Genomic DNA, 12,740 nt, shown 5'->3' with positions numbered 1-12,740 from the left:
TCTGTGACAATATTGAGATATCTTATCCACCCAAAATTAATAAGAGGTGGCAATAGCCTTACTGCTGCCCTTCAGCGATTCTGAAATGTGGGATCAGACCTACACAGCAAAACAAACTAACTAACCCTCCTTAAAAGTTTATTATGGCTCTTATCTTCAGTGATAGCCAAGGTCAAATCCACTAGGGATTTGCTTCTTGACTAGCTCCAGGCCTCATTTATTTTATCCTTGTTGCTAATTTCAGCTGCTATGTTGACTTTCCAAACAGTGGAGTGGGGATAAGGACATTTTCCAAGCTTCAGACTCCCCCATCTCCTGGGTCAACAAGAATAAAACTTTCCACAGGAACTCTGATTTCACAACATATTGTCATGGCTGTCAGATCGAAAAGAGAAGAAGGCCTACAGCTTTAATTATCTCACAGAAGAGCTTTTCTAACCGCTTGCTGAAATCCCCTTTTTCAACAGAAACCCTCTCCTCTTTTACATCTCACCTAGGGCTTTCAAAGATGGAATTGAGGGGGTGGGGTGGGCGGGGGAGGACAATTTTGCAGATTTCCTTTAAAAATGCTTTTGGGGTATCCTGGTTTTTACTTTTTGAAATATGGCAACCCTGTCTCACCACACTTGCATTCTGTTTATAGAATGGGGGAAAATATGTTGCAATTCAGTAGTGTCAATGTGACTGTTTTGTACTCCCGGGTCTTTACAGTGTAACCTATAAACTAATAGCAAACTGATTTTATAGTCAAAATGGCAACATTCACACACAAACAGGTTTGGGGAAAACCCAAGGTTTATAGTAGTACAAGAAAAATATTTAGAGGGAAAGCCCTACAGGGATGAGGAGTAAACACACACACAGGGGACGGGGGGGGGGGGGAATGTTCAGTGAGGACTGAGCATAAACAAGATGCTGACTTACTGTTAAAGAGAGAAAGAGAATAGAACAGAGTATCCTAGAAAAGGTTAGCTGCTGGCATCCAGCACACCACATTGCAACATTTTGTTGCAGGTTCCACTTGCTGACCACTCATTTGGGAGAAGAGTTTTTCCATGCACAACTATCTTTCTCTACACTTAGTACCACCAGCAGTCAAACACATTTACACAGCCTGCCACACACCTAAATAATATGCACTACACTCTTGTGTATGCATGCCTGCACATCCAAGTGCACCTTGTTTCTGCAAAGAGGGAGTGAAGGGAAGGCCCAGGCACATTTCACAGCATTCTGGCTTTCTAAAGCAAATAAATGTACAAGTAGCTGTGAAACATGTTTTTAAAAATATGATCTAAGGAAAAACAAACACCGCCTAATTATAGCTGCGGTTTCCTCAAGGTCTTGGTCATCCCATGAGAGAGCTTTCTCCTTTTCAAAGAGGGAAGTTAGCTCATACTCAGAAGCATAAGGTCCATTCAGAAATGTCCACAAGCAGTGGACAGGACCTAAAGGAAACACAAGTCTAGGGGAATTGACAACTGTTCTAATACTCCCAGACCATACTCCCATTTAACTCCATTTTCCTCCCAGCAAACAGATGAGAAAGTAGTAATTGATGCAAATTGTTCTCCTGCCGATACAAAAGGGAGATGCTTGGATATTTGGTTAAATTGATAAAAAGACAAGGTTCTGTGCAGTTTCTGACCACCTGAGGCATAGACACAGACGACACTGTCCATTTCCTGAGCAGCACAAACTGCAGGGCCTGTATAAACTTTTAGGTAATAATTGAGCAAGTGGAAGATAAAATGAGGACTTTGCGAAATATATGATTCACCAGACCTCAGTAGGGCACAAAATCATGTGTTCTTGCTTATGAGCAAGAAAAAGAGGCAAGAGAGAAGTCTGCAGATATCAGACAAAGACTGATTCTTTTCATTATCTCCTTGCCTGCCATTTCAGGACCACAAACAGTGGACAGGACCTCGGATAAATGCTGGAGGCAGTGTTTTTTTGGTTTTGAAAAGAGGAATAAGGCTGCAATGCTGCAGACACTTACAAGGGAGTAAGTCCCACTGTACTCACATATTGCTTTTGTCCCACTGTTGCCTCTGGTCAAACAGTTGTTGAAACAATACGAAATGCTGCAAAACCTGTTTGTCAGACATAACAGTGGGATGAGTGCATATATGCCCTACTCAATGGCATACTCTAGCTTCAACTCTGAAAAGCAAGCAAAACAAATCACTTGTCTCCCACTAAAGAGCTTCTCTTGGGATTCCAGAGACCACTTCTGAGCAAGGCCTGTCTTTACCCAGAATCCTCCTACCTCAATATTTCACAACAAAAACTCTTCCTCCTTGTCCCAGGGGTCTAGAACACCACCAGGTACTCACCTGCTCCAAAGGATACATGCTAGTACTGCCAGCTTTTCTCTAGAGAGCCAGGCCTGCCATAAATTCCACATCTACTTATGCTAGTCAAGGCTGTTGACTTTCAGCATCCCAAAACCACAACACGGAACAATTTCCAGGTGTGCTGTAAGTAGTGCATGTTTGGCTTTCCTTTCAGAGCAGAGACAGGTATGGGGACTATTTTAATTTTTTGTAGAATTTTATATTGGGTCGAGATCTTGGCCTATTCATCTGTTTTCAGTAATGACACCTACCCTGGGAGACAGGACAATTAAGAAACCTAAATAAATGCACAGCACATGGGATACAAACACTTCCTCACAACGACACGTCTGCTCAGAATTTATTTGGGTAGCCCACCTCTCATCTCTGAATAGTCACTACCTGTATCCATATAACCTCAGGCAACCTCAGGGCCATGAGTTCGAGCTCCACTTTGGGCAAAAGATTCCTGCATTGTAGGGGGTTTGGACTAGATGACCCAAGTCTACGATTCTGATACAAAAAGCAAGAAACACCTCCCTTCTATTCTTTGGGAGCAACCTACTCCCAGCTGCTCACACACACCTGTACAAGTCAAACTTTCTGATATCTTCCTATGAAGTTAGGCGCCGAGGCTGCTTCCCTCCCCACATTTTCACGGGAGCAGTAGCTGCCCGACACGTGGCTCATTTATTCAGAAGTCGCCGGGGATGCATTCAAGGTAGGCAAGCTCGAGAGCAACCAACTTCCAAGATCCCTCTAACAAATAGGCGCTTTTAGGGGGCACCTGGCGCTCCAGACATACCTCCTTCCTAAGGCTCAGGGCCCCTCTTCCACTCAGTCCAATGCGAAGAGGGGGACGTCGACTAGCCCCGTGTGGCCAAAGGACAGGCTGCTCTGGAAGAGACCACTATCCGTGCCCCCCCCTTGGAAGAGACCACTATTCCTCCCACCTGCAAATATGCGCGCTGGCAACCTCCCTCAGCTGCAGGTACTTTCCCCTTCCCTCCCCACGCGCCCGGAGGTGTCAGTCACCGGCCCCGCCCCCGCCCTGCCCCCCCTGGGGCCCCTCGCCGATTGGGTGGCCGCCTCTCCCTGCCTACTCCCTCCCCTGCTCGCAGGAGGCTCCCGGAGACAGGCCCGCCCCAGCCCCACATGAAAGGAAGCCGCGCGCATTTGCTCCCGCGGACTCACCCTGCCCGCGTCAATCCGGCCGGCCGACTGTTGTCATAGCGGTGGGTCGTGCAGCCCTGGCCGCACGCCACGGGTGTCCTCCATAGGCAGCGCGGGGTGCTCTGACGTCAGCGCGGAGACACGCCTCTCCCGCTCGCCGTCTCTTCAGGAGCCGCGTATTGGACCAGCCCCCGCCCCACTGGGCCGCGCCAGATGAAAGGGATTGTTCTCCTCGACACCTTCGGCGCGCCAAAACGGCCGCGCTTTTCGCCATTAGCGAAATATATAGGCTGCTGCAGCCCTATCGGGGATTTACCGGGGGGGGGGGCGTTCTCAAACTTGGGTCTCCAACTGTTTTTGGACTACATTATCCATAGCTAGCAGAACCAGTGGTCAGGGATGATGGGAATTGTAGTCCAAAAAAAAAAAAAACCAACAGCTGGAGACCCAAATTTGGGAAAACCTGATCCAGTACATTTTGCTCTCTGAGGCAGACATAAGAAGCTGCTTTTTACTGCGCCATACCATCGGGTCCATCTAGCTCAGTATTGTCTACACTGACTGGCAGCTGCTGTCCAGGATTTCAGACCAGGATCTCTCTCAGCCCTACCAGGAGATGGTGGAGATTGAGCCTGAAGCCTTCAGCTCATAACGGAAACGCTGTAACTCTCCCCTAAGTAATTTTGGGCACATCAGGCAAAAAAAGAAAGGAGGCCATTTCCCCCTCCTTAGTAAAAATACAATAATAAATAACACTTTGCTTCCCTGCCAAATCCGCCACCTGAGGCAGCTGCCTCACTCCGCCTGCAGTCCTGCTTTTCCTGTGTGCTAGTTTCTTGTTTTCAGGGATTTTGCTCAAACTGGAGGTCAGGGAGAACTATTCAAAAGTGGAGTCCCATACCTGTTGCCAGAAGTAGTACAGAGTATTTTACCACCTCCGCGTTTGATGTCCTACCATGTAGTTCTGCTGCGTGTGCTGAAGACCCAGTACTATCTAGAGATCATACTTCTATCACCCCACCCAGGAACAGCAAGTGAGGATTTGCTGTTTTGATAACTGTGTGTGCCAGTTTCCTACACGCATGTGCCAAAGTGACTCACAACACAAAAAACAATGATACAATAACTGCAGTACATATAACTGTTACAAAAAAGCCTCCCTTTAATTCACTTGAAAGGCAATCTGGCAGGCCACCAACTGCTGGGAAAGGAGGGGAAAGAGCATCCAGCTGTGTAAAGGGAGATAGGAGCACAATTCTTAGTGAGCCCAACATATTTCAGATCCAGTTTAACCTCAGGGGTGCTCTCAAATCAGGATTGTCAATATAGTATTGAAATACTGTTACAACTTGCTAACCTGGCACTCTGCATTTTTCATGTTAATTGAATCTTTTTCATGAACAGTCTGAAAAAACTTGGACCGCCATTCATATACTCATGGAATTCTACAATTAGAAGGGATCATGAGGGTCATCTAGTCCAACCCCCTGCAATATAGGATTATTTTGCCCGGTGTGGGGCTTGAACCTATGACGCTGAGATTAAGAGCCTCATGCTCTTCCGACTGAGCTATCCTTGTGATTCGTCTGCTTTTACATAAACTGGTTACTGCTGAGAACTCTGTGAAGTTCTCCCAGGTTGGAAGTAATTGTACAGGAAAATACACAGGAAAGCAGATAAGGAGAGACAAACCAAAGAGAGCCAGATAAAAGTGACCAGTGGCCCCTGATTTGTTGTAGGTTTGCCTGTAACGTGCCCACATTTTCTCTATCTTTCTTTGGGGAGGCTCCAGAATGTGCAATGATCAGAGCCCAGTATACACATGTCTGTTTATTGGCATGGTGTGTGTAATGTGTAGCCAGCCTCTTGAGCTTGCAGTTTTTGTTGAGCAGCAAAGCTGAGTATGTTTTGAATTGCTAAGAAAATGCTAGTGGTTATGATGGGCAGAGTGTGTGGCAGGTAATCTAAGAGTTAACCGGCCAGAGAACTATTGTTATTGGTGGCTATAAATATATGTGAATGAATGAAAGATAGATAGATAGATAGATGATAGATGATAGATAGATAGATAGATAGATAGATAGATAGATAGATAGATAGATGATAGATAGATGATAGATAGATAGATAGATAGATAGATAGATGATAGATAGATAGATAGATAGATAGATAGATAGATGATAGATAGATAGATAGATAGATAGATAGATAGATAGATAGATAGATGATAGATAGATAGATAGATAGATAGATGATAGATGATAGGATGAGACAAGCTGCATCAGACCAAAGGCTGTCAAGTCCAATATCCTGTTCCCATATTGGACAAGCTGAAGCCTATTGGAAAACCACATCCAAACATGAACACAAAAGCATTATCCCTATTGTAGATAGTATAATTTGGAGACCTCTGGGAAAGTGCACCGCAACCCTTAATGGAACCCTTTTCAGTGAGAGCCAGGTCACCCAATGTCAAGGTGAAGGGTATGTTTTGCTCTCACCACAATAGTATCAAATACAGCACTTTGCCTAGCAAGCATTCACTTATATAAGTGGGGCTAGGCAAAAACATTTTGCTGCCTAAGGCAAAGAACAAAATGGTAATGCACCCATTCCACATACAAAAACCTGACAGGACTGCCAGCTGAATCTTCTTTCAACATTGGTGGTGGGACAACATCTTCCACCATACACAGCTTAGGAGGTACAGGACTAACTTGCTTAGGAAACTCAGGAATGGAGGTGGGAGTGCACCTACCTCCTGACATCTTCCACCTGAGGCAGCTGTCTCATTCTGCCTAATGGTAGGTCTGGCTCTGTGTGTATAAAAGGGGATACCATCAAGTAGGGGCTAAACCTTATGCCTGCTCTTATATTCACATCTCCACCTTTCATATTCACATTCCTGATTCTTAACCTGTGTAACCCCATCCTGTGTTCAGTTTCACACTAAACTGTGATAGTGTGTTGGAGAGAGGGTTACATCTGTATTTCTACCTACCTCAGTGCAGCTAATGACCTTGTTATTGTATATAATATGAGACCTGTGTCCTTTAAATAATTCACCAAAAAGAGGACCACACTTATGGGAGAGAAGGCCAAACCATTTGACTAGTCAATTGTGGAGGCTGCAAGGTTTTTTATAGTTAGGAAACCTGAAAGAAATATACAATTTTACATCTGTTGAAGTAGTAGTGCGCATAATGCATAAATGAATCCAGTGGGTTTTAAAACAAAAGCAAAAAACCTGCAATCAATAAATAAGTAAATAACCTCCAGAACTATTTGAATACTGGCGGAGGGGACAGGTAACAAAAGGGTAAATTCTCAGCTGATCCAGAAGTAGGGTTGTCCTACTCCCTTTAACACAAAGAACAGTTGGTGTTATGTGGCAAGGCTTATAAAAGGGATTAATCCAGCTGATCTAGAATGTATACTGATGACAGTATGGTTTGGATTTTACTACTCCACTTTGAGGACTGAATGCGATGTGACCTAGTGTTGCAGTGAGGGTTAGATTTCAGGGCCATAATCCAGGGACCCAGGGGCAGAGGGAATTGCCACTCAGGGCATGGCAGGTTATGGTGGCAGTGGCAAACCTGCCCCATGTTAGCAGCTAAGCCAGCATGCTGGGGCTCACCTGGACAAGTGATCATTGCTGCAGGATTCATTTTTTCTTATATTTTAATTTTTTTATATAGTTGAGAGCTGTGATCCATCCTTAAGCACTCCCCCTCTCCAGCTCCAATACCAGAAGGAAGCCCAACTCATGGCTATGTACACATTGGTGCCTTGAAAAGCAGTGAGGTAGCTTCCCTCCTCACTGCAACTGACTTTCTTACATTGCTGTGTACACTGGAGAGGTTTCTTCATCCCAGATAACAATGACTGGTTTCGTTCCCCACACTGCATTGCTGCATATATGCAATGCACACCCCTCTGCTTAACCTCATCTTTCTTTTTTTCTCATCAAATGGAAGCTGGTTTAAAGGGAAGTGCATCAAAGAGGAGTATTCCTTAAGAAGCTGCAGGATTCAGATGCATTGTGGCTAACATCATGTGTGCTCAACTTCAAGCACCAGCAGTGGGAGCGCAGTGCAGTCAGAGTACACCATAATGTGTACAACACAGCCTAAGAGAAAAGTGTCTGTAGCAATAGGAGAGGCACTGCCTGGGAGGATCCAATTTCCCTCGCCCACATGCTTCCTGAAGTTAAAATCAGAATTCACTCTCCCTTTATATGTGTGTGTGGTCAGAACAGACACATCTATAAACAGATGCCCTCATCATATCCACTTTGGTTCTCAGAAGAACTCACTAAGTTATCAGTAGCAACATGGATGGGCAAAAAACCTCTCCTTACTGGCTCTGGTGCTGAAAACCTGACAGATTCTGACTGAAAGCCACAGCTGCTTCCACTGCTGAGCTGGGCTATCTGTCTCACCAAGTCGCATTCTCCCAATACATCACTGCAGAAAAGCCACTGAACCCAGAAGCAGGCAGACAGGGAGCCGGGCCAGCCCATGCACTCTGGCAGCCACTCTTCATGTGCCTACATTGCTATGCTCCTATGATGCATGCTGGCCTCTATGGTTGTATTGGGGCATGTGCTGGAGCAGTGAGCAAGTGGCAGTGAAGTCTTGGAGGGCAGAACTTTGTCGCCAAGAATACTCTGCACCCCCTTAGGTAGCCTGATTCTCTCATGGGTGGTAGAGGACACTGTCCTGTTGCTAGTGCAGAAATAAGATTCAGCTACCAGTCCTGAACCAATAGGCTTCTGTACATGCCATGGGTTGATGTGGGGGCAGCCCTGTGCTTCACCTTAAGGTAGCAAAGTGCATTGGTCTTGCTACTGTGAGCCAGACATACAACAATAGCATATGCTCTGCAGTCCCCTACACCATCATGGGTGAAAATTGCACATGTGCCTGTTTTGCAATCATAACATATCTTTGGGAGTGACTGTAGCTGCTTCACACATCTCCCTTTCATATAGGAGATACATATATCCACTATTAAATGTGAAGAGTTCATGCATGTTTATTTCACTTTATGAGCACATAGCAGGACTGTGGTTGAAATGAAAAGGCATACATGTGTTCCTCCCTAGATGATAGTAGAGAAGTACTGCTGGCGCATCCTATTTCCTACATGAAAATCATTGATTCAATGTGTGAAGCATCCTTACAGCTTGCAAAATCCTGTAACTGAAGCAAAACTGCTACTGAGCTCATTCAAGAGGGTATGTGTATGTGCACATATTTTCCATGATGCATGGGTGTTTTTTCATATTGAAAAAGAAGTTATGCATGAAGCAGCCCCAGAATGAACACCAAGTATTGAAAACAAGAAGAGTCTTATGATACCTTAAAGACTGAAAGATTTATTATGGAAAAAGTATTTAGGGACCAAATAAATGTTATGTCATCATAAATCTGTTTGCCTTTAACATGAAACAAGATACTATGTTGACTTTTCCTCAATAGACTTGGCTAACCCCCCTGGAAGTTGTTGCCAAGTTTTGAAATTTTACCAGCAGCCAGCAGAGGGGGCCTTAGGCCCATGTATATGTATCACTGCAATTTGACATGCCCTTTACCTAGTCTGTCTTCTGCATTATGCATAATCAGGCAAAGTGCAGAAGGGTGCAAGCATGTATTTGAGGCTTGAAAGGTCTAAAACAGGTAAGTTTGAGAGGTGTTACTAGCAAGATTTACATCATAGTTCTTCAGCTGAGATCTGGTGCGCAGCAGAGGAACTCCTTGCAGATCCAACGATGATGGTGGAAAAAATGCTGGGGATGGATTGATGGCTCATTGGATGCATAGCGGGTGCCCAAAAAAAGAACCACCTGTTTGGTGCAAAGTACTCTATGTGCTGTATGTAAAAAGAAATACCCGCAGTATCAGAAAGCCTACTTGTTATTCATTTGTCTGTAGCTTTTATTTCTTTTTATGCTGTATTGTAATATTGTACACCACCACTGTTGTTTTCAGATGGTGGACAATTAATAAAATTATTTAAATAGAATATGCAGATAATCCATTATATGGACAGAAGTCCCATTGAAATGAGTTGGCCTTTCTTTGAGTAAACATGCTTAGAGTTATTGTATTGCACTTGTTGCACACGAATCAGAATTTTAAAAAATGGGAAAGTGCAGCAATTCAGAGGCAAATTGAAGGACTATGTTGGATTCTGTGGACAGAGGAAAGATGTAGTTTCAGATGGACCCCCGATGTCTTCACAGTCAGGTTTTAATGACTGAATGTGTAGTATGAGAAGAGAAAGCCTGGAAACATATAAAGAGTACATTTTCAGAAGAAGAAGAGGAGGAGGAGGAGGAGGAAGAAGAGTTTGGATCTGATATCCTGCTTTATCACTACCCGAAGGAGTCTCAAAGCGGCTAACATTCTCCTTTCCCTTCCTCCCCCACAACAAACACTCTGTGAGGTGAGTGGGGCTGAGAGACTTCAAAGAAGTGTGACTAGCCCAAGGTCACCTAGCAGCTACATGTGGAGGAGTGGGGAAGCGAACCCGGTTCACCAGATTACGAGTCCACCGCTCTTAACCACTACACCACACTGGCTCTCTGCATCATTGATTAGCAGTAGAAGGGCCATAGCCAAGTGCTAAAGCATCTGCTTCAAATGCAATACGTCCCAGGTTCCATCTGAGGCATCTTCAGGTAGGATTTTGGGGTATCTCCCATCTGAACCCCAGAAGACCCATTAAAAGTCAGTGTCGCCATTGCTGAGCTAGATGGATCAGCGGTCTGATTCAGTACAATGCAGCTTCCTATGCTCCCATCTCTGGTGAGGGGCAGGGCTTCCAGATGAGATAGTGTGGTTTAGAAGCATGTTTTGTGCAAGCATTGAAGAATCAGAACGGAAGAGACATTCCCATCATTTCCTGTTAGTTGACAAGTCCATTCCAGCCAGGTCCTTTCAGAATCTGCATAGAGATGAATGGTGCTATTTAAACTCATTTTTGAATGATCTCATACCAGGGGTTGGATAGTAAGATAACCAAGTTTGCAGATGGCATCAAATTATTATGGATGATAACATCAAACAGACTGTGAAGAGCACCAAAAGGGTCTCTTCAAACTGGGTAACTGAGCAACAGATGGCAGAGGAGATTCAACATAAATAATAAGTGCAAAGTAACATACATTGGCTATTGGGGAGTGGGAACAGTTCCAACTTCACATATATATTCCAGTGGGGTTTGAAATGACTGCATTCATCTGTAAGAGATCACGGGGTCATGGAAGTAGCACTGAAAAAGTCAGTCCGTTGTGCTGTGGGGTTTTTTGTGGCTTTGTTTTAAAAAGGCAAATGTGATGTCAGGATGGTTGGGAAAGGGCCCAAAACAAAAACAGCAGATACCACATGGTCATTATATAAATCTCGTGTTCCCACATTTAGAATCCTGAAAGCAGTTCTGATCGCCCCCACCTTGGAGATAGTGGAGAGCTGGAAAATAACTCGAACGGAGGTGGGGTATTGATAATTGAAGCGTCTTCCCTCTAGGAAAAAGTCTCGGGAATGTAAGGTTTTGTTTTGCTTCTTTAAAGAAAGGAGTAGGACTAATAGGGTTATCCTAACTATGTCTACTCAGAAGTAAGTCCTACTGAATTCAGAGGGGCTCACATCCAGGTAATTGGGGTCAGGATTGCTTCTTTACTCTGAAATTTACACGGAGGTTTATAGTAACCATACATGAACGGCGAGGGGTGGGGTGTTTTTCTCTGAAAGCCCTAGGACACTGATGGACAACAGGTTCCTGGCAAGCAAATGGATTAATTTATGGAACTAATTGCCACAAGATGAGGTCGTGGTGACCTGCCTAGATGGTAGAAAAAGAATTGGCCACATCATTGATGATCAACTATCAGTGCTTATTGGTGCTAAAACATACACACACCAACGGTTAAAAGCCGCATGTCCCTGTTTGTCAAATGCTAGAGACAAAGGACAGGGAATGGGAATGTGGATCACGTTCTGCTTCTGAACTTCCAGGAGACATCTGACAGGTCACCATGGTTGGGCAAGGATGCTGGGCAGCAGAAAACCCGTTTCTGTGTATTGTGGGTACCAGAGTGTCTTGGGGGCGAGCACAGTCCTTAGAAGTTGCAACGAATTGGGATGGTCAGGTGAGAGTACCATCACCTGCCTTGAGCAGACCAGGAGAAGAGCCTTACCTGTGTGGGAAGCGAAAGGGGTGTGGGATGGCTTTATGGGCAGCTAGCTTGAGGGACTCAACGCAGGAAAGAGGGGTTCTGGATTTAGAAAGCTCTACAGAGGATGGGGAGGAAAGGAAAGGAGGAGGGAAAGCCACGCTCCTGATGCCAGGTGCCCATGCTTGGTTGGCCCCAGTGCATTGTGGGAGCGATCCTCCCTCCCTAAGCGAGCCGCATATGGCCAGCCAAGCGGATGACGGCCCCCCTGAGTCAGCCTGAGCTACCGCCCGCCACCGCCCACCTGCACCCTCACCGTCTGTCTCTCCATCTTGTGATATTTCACTCCGGAGGCAGCGAGGCAAACAAACTCGGTGCCAGATTGTACTGAAGAGCCCCTCCCCAGCCCTCCCTACGCTCTACAGAGCTCTTCATCAACATTGGGTGGTAGAATCTTATCTCCCCCCCCCCCCAACTAACACACACACTTTCCCCCTGGACCTCCGACTTGCCCCCTCCTCCCAAGCCATGCCAATCAGAGGCGCATCTCCTTCGAAATGACAATTGCGGCCCACTCTTCTGCATCGCGCGATGAGGTCATTTACACCGAGAGCTCTTTCTCCCGTTACTTAATGCAGATTAAGAAGATCCTGCGTGTACGTTCTGTCACTCGATTAAAAAAAAACAACCATTAAAAATTGGCATGTTCCAAGTTATAATAACTAAAGCTGTTCGACGTGGGTTGATTTTTGGTCACAAGCTAGCATTTTTGTAAATCCTAAAATGTTCAGCTTTTGCCAGAACTTCCAAGTCTATGACACAATTTGACTGGAGGGTGTTTTTAGTTTGTTTGTTTTGCTTTCGCCCAGGTTTCTGGTAACCAAAATGGACCAAACCCACAAATCCTTCGTCTTCAGAAACGGCAACATTTCCATTTTTAAACCCCTTTCAGTTTACTTGCCACTGCATAAGCTAGCCATGCCAAGGACTTTTAGACGGATCCGTCGGAGTACCTGATCCCACCTGCGTGAGCGTAAAACAGACTT

The 12,740-nt window shown here is 45.1% G+C and overlaps 1 protein-coding gene across 5 annotated transcripts in view; it reads right to left on the bottom strand.

The window, feature by feature from the left end:
• Positions 1 to 4,522, bottom strand: part of SLC43A3 (solute carrier family 43 member 3) — a 45,462-nt gene extending 40,940 nt beyond the window's left edge. Inside the window, exons 1-2 of one of the 5 annotated variants that reach the window (XM_081169019.1) lie at positions 3,534 to 3,614; positions 2,029 to 2,096 (exon numbers count right to left, since the gene is read on the bottom strand). The gene's annotated coding sequence lies outside the window, so the exon portion shown is untranslated. Of the gene's footprint in view, positions 1 to 2,028; positions 2,097 to 3,144; positions 3,286 to 3,533; positions 3,653 to 4,413 lie in introns of those variants that run through there. The other 4 variants (XM_081169020.1, XM_081169011.1, XM_081169018.1 and 1 more) reach the window with 4 other exon arrangements.
• Between the last annotated feature and the right edge of the window lie 8,218 nt (positions 4,523 to 12,740).

Source organism: Podarcis bocagei (genome assembly GCF_964188305.1).
Source record: "Podarcis bocagei genome assembly, chromosome: 1".
Lineage (NCBI taxonomy): Eukaryota > Metazoa > Chordata > Lepidosauria > Squamata > Lacertidae > Podarcis > Podarcis bocagei.
The sequence above is the reverse complement of the archived record's forward strand: the minus strand, read 5'-3'. Positions and strand labels throughout refer to the sequence as shown.